At 34.9% G+C, this 9,393-nt stretch overlaps 1 long non-coding RNA gene across 1 annotated transcript; it reads right to left on the bottom strand.

The window, feature by feature from the left end:
- Nucleotides 1–203: 203 nt before the first annotated feature.
- LOC107804280 (uncharacterized) lies at nt 204–8,910 on the bottom strand. Its single transcript, XR_001652232.2, has 2 exons — nt 8,428–8,910; nt 204–772 (listed from the first exon to the last, which is right to left on the bottom strand). It is a non-coding gene; the product is annotated as an uncharacterized LOC107804280 (long non-coding RNA).
- Between the last annotated feature and the right edge of the window lie 483 nt (nt 8,911–9,393).

The following is a 9,393-nucleotide window of genomic DNA, read 5'->3' as shown; positions in this document are numbered from 1 at the left end:
TTTTGGTATTTTTCATGATTTAAATAAAAATTAAACACTCACATAAATGCAAATTCTACAAAAATTCCTAAAATGGCAAATAATTAATAGAAAACCTATTTTCTTGGGATTTTATAGGAGTATTTCGTATAGGGCAAAAATCACATGCTCACAGCTGTCCCTCTTTGCTCGGAAACACGAAGGATTTTCGGGCAAAGATAAAATGAGCAAACTATGGGGGATTTTTACCCGTTTGAAACTCCATGAGAAGCATCTTTTGAAAAAACCTGACTGAACTTTGCTTCAGAGGTTGCCTACATATCCTTGGTTATAAATGAATCAGGTCAGTGTAGTTCTGAAAGTTTTGGTAGGTGAGACTACCGAAAAACTATGATTTCACTGTTGTTGCTGTTATTTTTGCTTGCTGAGCTCCTTATTACACCAAAATGAAAGATGAAAAACTAAACTAGCTAAACCTATTAACTACGAGTTACAAGATTCTTATCTATAAACCTCCTAAAGCTTAATCTTGAGTCTTGGCTGGTCCTTCTTGCCGACTATAATGTAAATCTTGATGCTCGTTAGCTGGAGCCACCAATTCATTTTTCTTCAGCTTTTCGAATAAAGGTGGGACTTGGAAAGCTTGTGACTTCAATCACGTCCTGAGCAGTCCACATCTTTTCTCCGCTTCTGCACTTTGAGTTCACTTCTTTTTCTTTTTCTTCTTTTGTCTTTATTCTGGATTGAGACTCATTTTTTTGGTCATCTCGAACCCTGTGCATCGAGGTAAAACCTGCTCAGACACCAAAACAAACAAACGAATGAAATTTTTTTGCTCCAGTTTTCACTAGGAAAATTTTGTGAGTTATTGTAACAAAATTCTAAACTAATTCTTTATTGAAAGCAATAAAAGTCAGGATTGTGTATCCTTGGGAAAAAGAGATTAGGGAGTGGAGACCTTATATCTAAAATGAAATCAACTAGGTATTGGAGGCCCTAAGTTGGAAAGATTACCAGGTTATGTTGGCATCAACTAAGGAATAGGACCCGATGTTGGAAAAGATTACCAGGTTATGCTCGCATCAGCTAGGGAGTGGGACCCTATTCTGGAAAAGATTACCAGGTTATGCTGGCATCAGCTAGGGAGTGGGACCCTATGTTGGAAAAGATTACCAAGTTATGAATTGTGTACCTATGCTAAAATGAACCAAGAAGGATTTTTTTTTTTTAGCGAAATTCATTCTTTTAAACAAATTGCCCCAATGTTTTTTTTTCAAAGGCATGAACAAATGACTCTTTTTTTTAATCGAAACATCCTCTTTTCTTTTTTTAAATTTCCTAGAAGAAAATTCATCAGACTAGGTTTTTATATCTTAGGAGAAAAATTCATCAGACTAAGACATCTATCCTAGGAGAAAGTTTCTCGGACTAGGTTTTCTATCTTAGGAGAAAGATTCATCAGACTAAGATTTCTTGTCCTAGGAGAAAATTCATCAGACTAGGGCTCTTATCTTAGGAGAAAAATTCATCAAACTAAGATTTTGATCCTACGAGAAAGTTCATCAGACTAGGTCTCTTTTTTGTATAAGACTAAGATTTTTATCCTAGGAGAAAAGTTCATCAGACTAGGTCTCTTTTTTATTATCTTAGAAGAAAGATTCATCAGACTAAAACATTTATCCTAGGAGAAAGATTCATTAGACTAGGTTTTCTTATCTTATGTGAAAAACTTCATCAGACTAAGATTTTGATCCTAGGAGAAAGTTCATCATACTAGGTCCATTTTTTGTTATCTTAGGAGAAAGATTCATCAGACTAAGATTTTGATCATAGGAGAAAGTTCATAGTACTAGGTCTCTTTTCTTCTTTTTTTTTTGGTATCTTAGGAGAAAGATTCATCAGACTAAGATTTCTATCCTAGGAGAAAGTTCATCAGACTAGATCTTCTATCTTAGGAGAAAAATTCATCAGACTAAGATTTTGATCCTAGGAGAAAGTTCATCAAACTAGGTTTCCTATCTTAGGAGAAAAATTCATCAGACTAAGATTTTGATTGGGAGAAAATCCATCAGACCAGGGCTTTTTACCCTAGGAGAAAAAATGTGAGTGCAATGGCAATATTTTATGCACATTAGCAAGACAAATAAAAGAAAAGATTTGAGAAACTTCCCTTTGTCGGCTCTTCTCTTCTTTTCTTTTTCTCTTTTTTTTTCATTTTTCATCCTCTCTTTTTCATTTTTTTCTCTTTTTTCAATCATTTTCCTTGCACTGCTTTGTTCCTATTTCAAACAAAGAAAATTTTGTCAGTTTTAAAAGATAGAGGTCGGTTTGTGGTCTTGAGTCTTTGGCAACTTGGCTTTGTGCTTAATCAGCTTAAGTCGGTCTCAAGAGACTTTTGCTCTGCATCAACCCTGATTGTTTCACACCCGTTACCATTAGTATTTGTGTCTCAATCAGCCTTGTCCCAACTGGAGATCTTTGCTTAAGTAACCTTTTCTTATATCTTGAATGACTTCCTACTTTTTGAGCAATTTGTCTATCAAAGAGAATCACAAGTTATCTTTGCGTGTGCCAAGTTGGCTGGCAAGAGTCTTTTGGGAGAGCATTTGCATGAATCCTCAAGGCATGTTGACAGTAACAACTGAGTGTGCTGGACAAATTTACTTTGTGCAACTGAAAAGATGGTAGCAAATTTTGAAATCTTTTCTTGCTTGTTTTGACAAGGACTGACTCAGAGTGAAGGACACAATGACACAAAGAAACAATTTTAATAAGAAATGCCCATATCGGGAGGACAGAAGGAAGAGTTTTTTTTCAATAACTAGCCTTAATGATCATGACATGCAGTTTGGACTCAACAGCCTGATGTATCAAACTAAACTAAACTTCCCTTTTACCATTCTTATGACCCTTGAAGTCAGGCTTGTTCGTGCCAATCATTTGCATCAGCTTCACGACTCACCTTCGACTAGTGGTGCGCTGAGGTATTTTCAACAACAAGTCTCTCTCATTTATTTATCTCTACTTACCGTCGCCTTACAGTGCCCTTGAAGGTTTTCACTAGTAAGACTCTCTCATCTTTCTATTTCTTTTTCTCTTTCTTTTGCAAGCGACTTGACAGTGTTCTATGTCGTGTGACAACTGTTGCCCATTGCATGCATCTCTTGACATTCTTGAAGGCTTATCGGGAGTTCTTATTGGGAAGATTTTTGGATAGAGTTGGAAAGAATGGTCGGCATGAAGGCTCGAAGTAGACTCAAAATGATGAGGTTGTAGACTTACAACTCTTGGAATCGACTCTTTTAAAAATGAAATAAAATCTTAGCCCCAGTTTCAGCTATTGAGGAATTTTTTTTGAATTTTTTTATTTTTCTTTGAATTCTTATTTGATTGGACTGAACCGTAAGGTTGCCTACGTATCCTTTTTTAAAGGAATCAGGTCTAACATAGTTCAAACATGTGACCTAAACTATTATTCATCTTTCTTTCTGTATCTCTCTTTTTTTTCAAGTTGCCCAGCTTTTATTTTTCGGGGGCATGGACCTTTGACTTTTTTTTCTTAAACTTTCTAAGAGTTGTCCTATTTTGTACTCTTGGAGCATGGACTTTTCTTTTTTCATCATTTTTTCATTTTATTTTTTATTGGAGATTGACTCTAATCTTGATTCCAAAAGAGGATGGTCAAAGAAAATAATACAGGCTCAAAAAGGGGTAACAAAGGGTATAAAGTGTTTGGGTAGCAGAAAAAGGGCCTCCTAGCCTCGAGAATGCCAATCATGTTAGCCCTTCACAAACACGACATTGATGGACATATTGCTTTCTGGGTCTTTTCAGTGTAAAGCTGTATGAGCAATACTTTCCTGGCAGTGAATGACTCTTGTCAATTTGGATGACTTTTCTTGGATTTTATCTTGATGTAGAAGATGCATTTTGCCACTAAACTTATCCATTTCAAGTTCTGGAATACACTTTCTTTTGAAAAGCACTTTCTATCTCTAAGTGCAAAACAGACTTCACCCCGTCTGATTATCCTTAAGCCCGATCTTCTCAATGATTCTAAAGGTAGAGATCCTGAACTTCCATGATCATGACTACTTTGATTCCATGCAAACTTGGCTCATTCTTATATTCCAAATGTTTCATGTTTTTTATCTTCAAAAGTGTTTCTTTCTCACTTGTCCAATTCAAGACTAAATCAGGTTTCAATGATCTGGCCAAAAATTTCGCATGCATGTCATGTCACTAGAACTAGCGTGAAAAGAACTATGCACAAAATAGTTAACTGGCTTTTTTTATTGAATAAAGGATAGAAGGGTCCGATAGCATAAAAAGAAGAAGAAAAGACGATAAAATAAGCTACCATGACTCCTCTCTATCTAAAAGAGAAGTGACTTTCTAGTTGCTAAGCAACATCTAGCCATAGACTTGCCCATTAGTATTACTACAGCATTTGACCATTTTAATTGCTTTGGATTCAACACTCAAATTTTGACAATCATCCTGAGCATCCCATGCCCTATTGCTCAAACCTAGTAAAGTCAATCCCACATTTGCCTCCATTTTTTTTATTTTTTCACCGCCAACTTGCCTACTTGCCTTTTCGTGACCTTGGATCAACAACAATGGTGCTTGTTCCATTGGTTGTAAAGATGCTTTTATTTCCGAGAGATCTTGTATGGTTTTTGTGACTCGTCAGTGCAAACCAACAAACCAACCACCTTTGACTAGCTTTTTCTTTTTTTGTTTTCTGTTTTTTTCTTTTCTCTCTTTTTCATATTTTTTTAACCATTCGATCGAACCTAATGTGGGTTACCTACGTATCATGTGGGAACATGAATCCGATCTTGCGTAGTTCAGGAAGGTTAGGAATAAAGAAAATAAACTAAATCTTTTTTTCTGGATTTTGATTTTTTTTATTTCCGAAAGAAAGACTCATAGAGAAGAAAGAAAATATTTTTGGATTTCGATTTTTTTTTGTTTCTTGTTTTTTGATAATTTTCAAAAAGAAATACTTCTAAAGAAGAAGAAAAATATGTTTTTTTTAATTTCGATTTTTGTTTCTTTTTGTTTTGGAATTTCGAAAGAAAAACTTCTAAAGAAGAAAGGAAATATTTTTGGACTTTTATTTTAAAAGTCCGAAAGGAAGACTTCTCAAGAAAATATTTTTGAATCTTGAATTCTCTTTTCAATTTCGAAAGAAAAACTTCTAAAGAAGAATGAAAATATTTTTGGATTTTTAGAAGAAATTAAAAGAATTTTTATTTTATTTTTCTTTTTTAAAATTGGGGTCTCATAGAAAGATTTTCTAAAGAAGGAAGTAAAGGAAAGTATTTTTGGATTTTAAAAAATTGGGGTCTAAAAGAAAGACTTTCTAAAGAGGGAAGTAAAGGAAAATATTTTTGGATTTTTTGAAAATTATTGGCCGGAACCGATGAGGTTTGCCTACGTATCTCACATCCGGTAAGAATCAGACCCGTGTAGTTCGGCACGTTTTGATGGAACAGAAATTGACTTATTTTGAAATGACTTTTCTTTTCTTTTTTTTTTTAGAATTTCGGTAGAGTTTCAGAATTTTCTAAATACCTACCTCTCACTTTTCTTTTCTTTCTTTTTTCTTTGCATATTCTAGCAGCCAGTCAACATGCAAGCCGAAACAAACAGATACGCAAGTAGCACGTAAGATGCATTAGGATGGTCTTTTGATTTCGGGTGCACTTGTCCTAGACGGACTCAACCCCTGTGTTGAGCACCCAAAGTCAAATGCACGTGATGCAAACAAGCGTTCCTACTAGGGATCCGGTATGAGGCTATGTTATTCTTGGTTTAAAAACTTGGGTGTATTGTTCTAGACCTGACTTACCTGAGCGGACAGCTCGAGCCGGGGGGGAGGGGGGACAGCGTACCGGGAATACAGAAGCTTCACCGGCTTTGCAACTTGTCCGAACCTCGTTCTAAAATTAGGATATGACTCTAACAGAAAAGAAGTCATACGAAGTGCACACTTCCTAGATGATTTAGAAGACTCAGAGAGAAGAGGGTTTCGTAACAATTTATATACAGTCCAAACAATATCAAAGAGGCAAAAAGCAGCATTTAGCACAGGCTCAAACATGTAAAAATCAGATAATAAATAAAAGCCAACTATAACAGTTATTCTAAGCTCGAATTCTTGAACCCTGAGCCAAAATTCTGGGTTCTTTATCCCCAGCAGAGTCGCCAGAGCTGTCACACCTCCTTTTTACCACCCGAGGGGGATATGAGGGAGTTTTTTCAATTTAAGTGACATTATTCGAAATGGAATTATTTATTTATCAGAATCGCCTCTTGGGATAGTTTATGGTATCCCGAGTCACCGATATTTTAAATCCCAAATCGAGGAAATTTGACTCCGTTTAAAGTCTGCGAAACTAGAAGACCAGGTAAGGAATTCTGTTAACCCAGGAGAAGGTGTTAGGCATTCCCGGATTTCGTGGTTCTAGCACGGTCGTTTTAACTATTAATAATTGGCCTATTATCTTATTTATTACATGTTTTAAACCTATTGTGCATTTTTAACTTTAAAATCACTTTTATTTATTTAAAAAATGCTTTTGAAGAAGACTCAAGGCTATTTAAAACACGTCTTAAACCGCGCTACATGAAATGCAGTTGCGGCTCACGACACGTTCTATTTAACATTATTGAGAATTTAAATTGGGTCACATGAAATGTACACCCGAATTTAGTAATTAAAAAAATCAATTTAAAGAACGCGCCTATAGCAACTACGAAGGTTCAAATTAATAACAATGTTTGCGAGGGCCATGGAAAGTTCAATTGATGGCACACCTCAATTTTTTAAAAAGTTAGTATTAATTACACGAGGGCCATGGGTTATTTAATGAAAATCGCACACCTCAAATTTTCTATAAAAAAAAGCTAGCTAGTTTTGTGAGGGCCATGGGCTTAGGAGTTTTATTTGGCATGGCACGCCTCAAATTATTTCAAAGGGTTTTATTATTCGAAATTGTTATAATCGGGTTACATGAAATGCACCCCCAAATTTGGGAATTAGGCATCATAACTATGTCACGGAAACCATACCCATAGCCACGATGGTTCATTATTAATCGCGCCTAAAGCAAACTATGATGTTCATAAGTTGTCCATTTCCTAAATTACTTTGAGATTGTTAAAGAGGCTCGACATTATGGAACATCTACTGTGAGTAAAGCAAAGTCGAGGCTTGAATCATGTGTTTGGAATTTCAATAAAGATTATCACGAAACCTCCAACAGGTCCAAGTAGGCTAAGATGGGTTCATAGTGGGGCCCGATACGTCACAGTCCACCGAATACGACATGATTTTTGCGGGTGAGGCCATAGGCTACCAAATGGGTCCAAATTGAATTTAGAAATGCGTATAACTACATTTGACTAGCCTTTCCACATGATTTTCATACATCAACATAACAATGGAAAAATAATTTTTAAAAAATTTATACAAACATTAATACAACATTGCTCAGATTTAAAAGTTATAAATTAACTCCAGGAACTCGACATATGAAAGTGGCAGAAGTGATGGCTTCAATTCGTTCAAGTGGAAGCTCAACATGGTCAAGCTACGCAATGATTGGTATACTCATCATCATACATCACTAGAGGATAAAAAGATGATGCTCGAACAAGGCACAAACCAGAGGCGGCTCAACACTACATGTGGCCTAAAGCAAAAACTTAAAAAGAGGCCTCAAAAAACATTTGAGGTCAAAAAATACTTTTTCATATCTAAATCCTTTGATAATTTCATTAGCTTAAGATTGAAAAATTGTCTAAAACCCACTTAAAGAATATAAGAAGATTCTACAAAATCATAGTTATAAACAAAATTGATTCAAGTTAAAGTGAGTTAGACAAATTAAGAAGTTGAGCCCATCCCCCATACGTGAGGTAACAAAAAAGAATAATAAAAATAGGAAGTAAATGCAAATTAATAATCTACAATTTTTAGTATAAACTTTAAAAATTGACAAAAAATGATTAAAACTAATTTGTTTATCACTAATAATAAATACATAATTATTTATACTATATATAATTTGAGTAAATTTGGGGCCTTAATTTTTTGGGGGCCTAAAGTCACTGCTTTAGTGGTTTTAGGGTTGAGCCTCCACTGGCACAAACGATACAACCAATATACAAGACGTAAAGAACATGATACATGGAGCAAAGTCGAAACTATTATCAACATTGATACATGATCTTTCACATCTATGCCACAGTATGAGAATCCTAGTATCAAAATTTCCTTTACAATTATGTCCGCACACTATACCCTTCATTTATGAAAACAAATTATTATTACAATAGACAAAATCCAAACAACAATAAAAGATGAAGGAAAATAGTCATGATTTTATATTAAACCAGATCTAAAAAAATATAGAGGTGAGAGAACATACTTACTTGGACTAGAATTGACCTTAATCAACAATTAAAACAACTAGAAAGCCAAGCAAGAGCTGAAATCAATGAGCTGAGAAAAATCAGCTACAACAACAGATAGTGACTCAACCAGCGAGGGAATAGCGACAAACAGCAGCTCCTCAGTCCAACAGCTCCAAATTCCTTTTTTGACCGTTTGCTCTGTTTTGTTTTGTTCATGAGAATTTTTTTTGTTCTTTTTCTTTTTCAAATCTGAAACTCGGATTTTTCTTATTTTGAATCCAGAACTCTTTTTAGCTTTGTTCCATCAGAGATTAGTGTGTGGGTGAGGTGAGAAACTGGAGAGAGGAGGGTGAAAGCTACGCCATTTTTTGGAAGGGAAAGGGTCTATCTTGGTCTTTGATGGGAAAATGAAGGAGAAAGCTTTTTTCTTAACTCCCCCAAAGGCGCCATTCTCTGTTGCTCTCTGTCAGGGGAGCGTATATCCTATTGTCCCTATCTGTTAGATCTAATGTATGTATAGGTTTTAATAAGAGGGGGGTCGTGGGCTAGGCAGGTTTAGGTAGGGAGATTGGGCTTTGGTCCGGTTCTTCTTGGGCTGGGGCGGTAGAAAGGGTTATTTGGGCTGAGGGTTTAAGGGTGCAGCCCAAGTGTGTTAGACCCCCCTTTAAAATTATTTTTTCCTTTTTCTTTCATTATATTTTAATCTCTTTTTTTTAATTAAAAATCTTAATAACTAAAAATCCTAAATTATATAAATTATGAAATTAAACTAGTTAACTAATTATTAAAATTATAAACATCACTTAATTCTAAATTGAAAGAGAAAAATCGATAAATTAAAAGACAAAAAATGTAAAAATGACCTATTTTTGTGATTTTCAAATTTTTATAAAGCAAATAATTACTGATTAATTCTGAAAATGTAAACAAAATCCTAAATGCAATGCATGATATTTTGGTATTTTTTATGATTTAAATAAGAAC

Source organism: Nicotiana tabacum, chromosome 18, assembly GCF_000715075.1.
Source record: "Nicotiana tabacum cultivar K326 chromosome 18, ASM71507v2, whole genome shotgun sequence".
Taxonomy (NCBI): domain Eukaryota; kingdom Viridiplantae; phylum Streptophyta; class Magnoliopsida; order Solanales; family Solanaceae; genus Nicotiana; species Nicotiana tabacum.
This window is presented reverse-complemented; position numbering and strand designations above follow the sequence as displayed.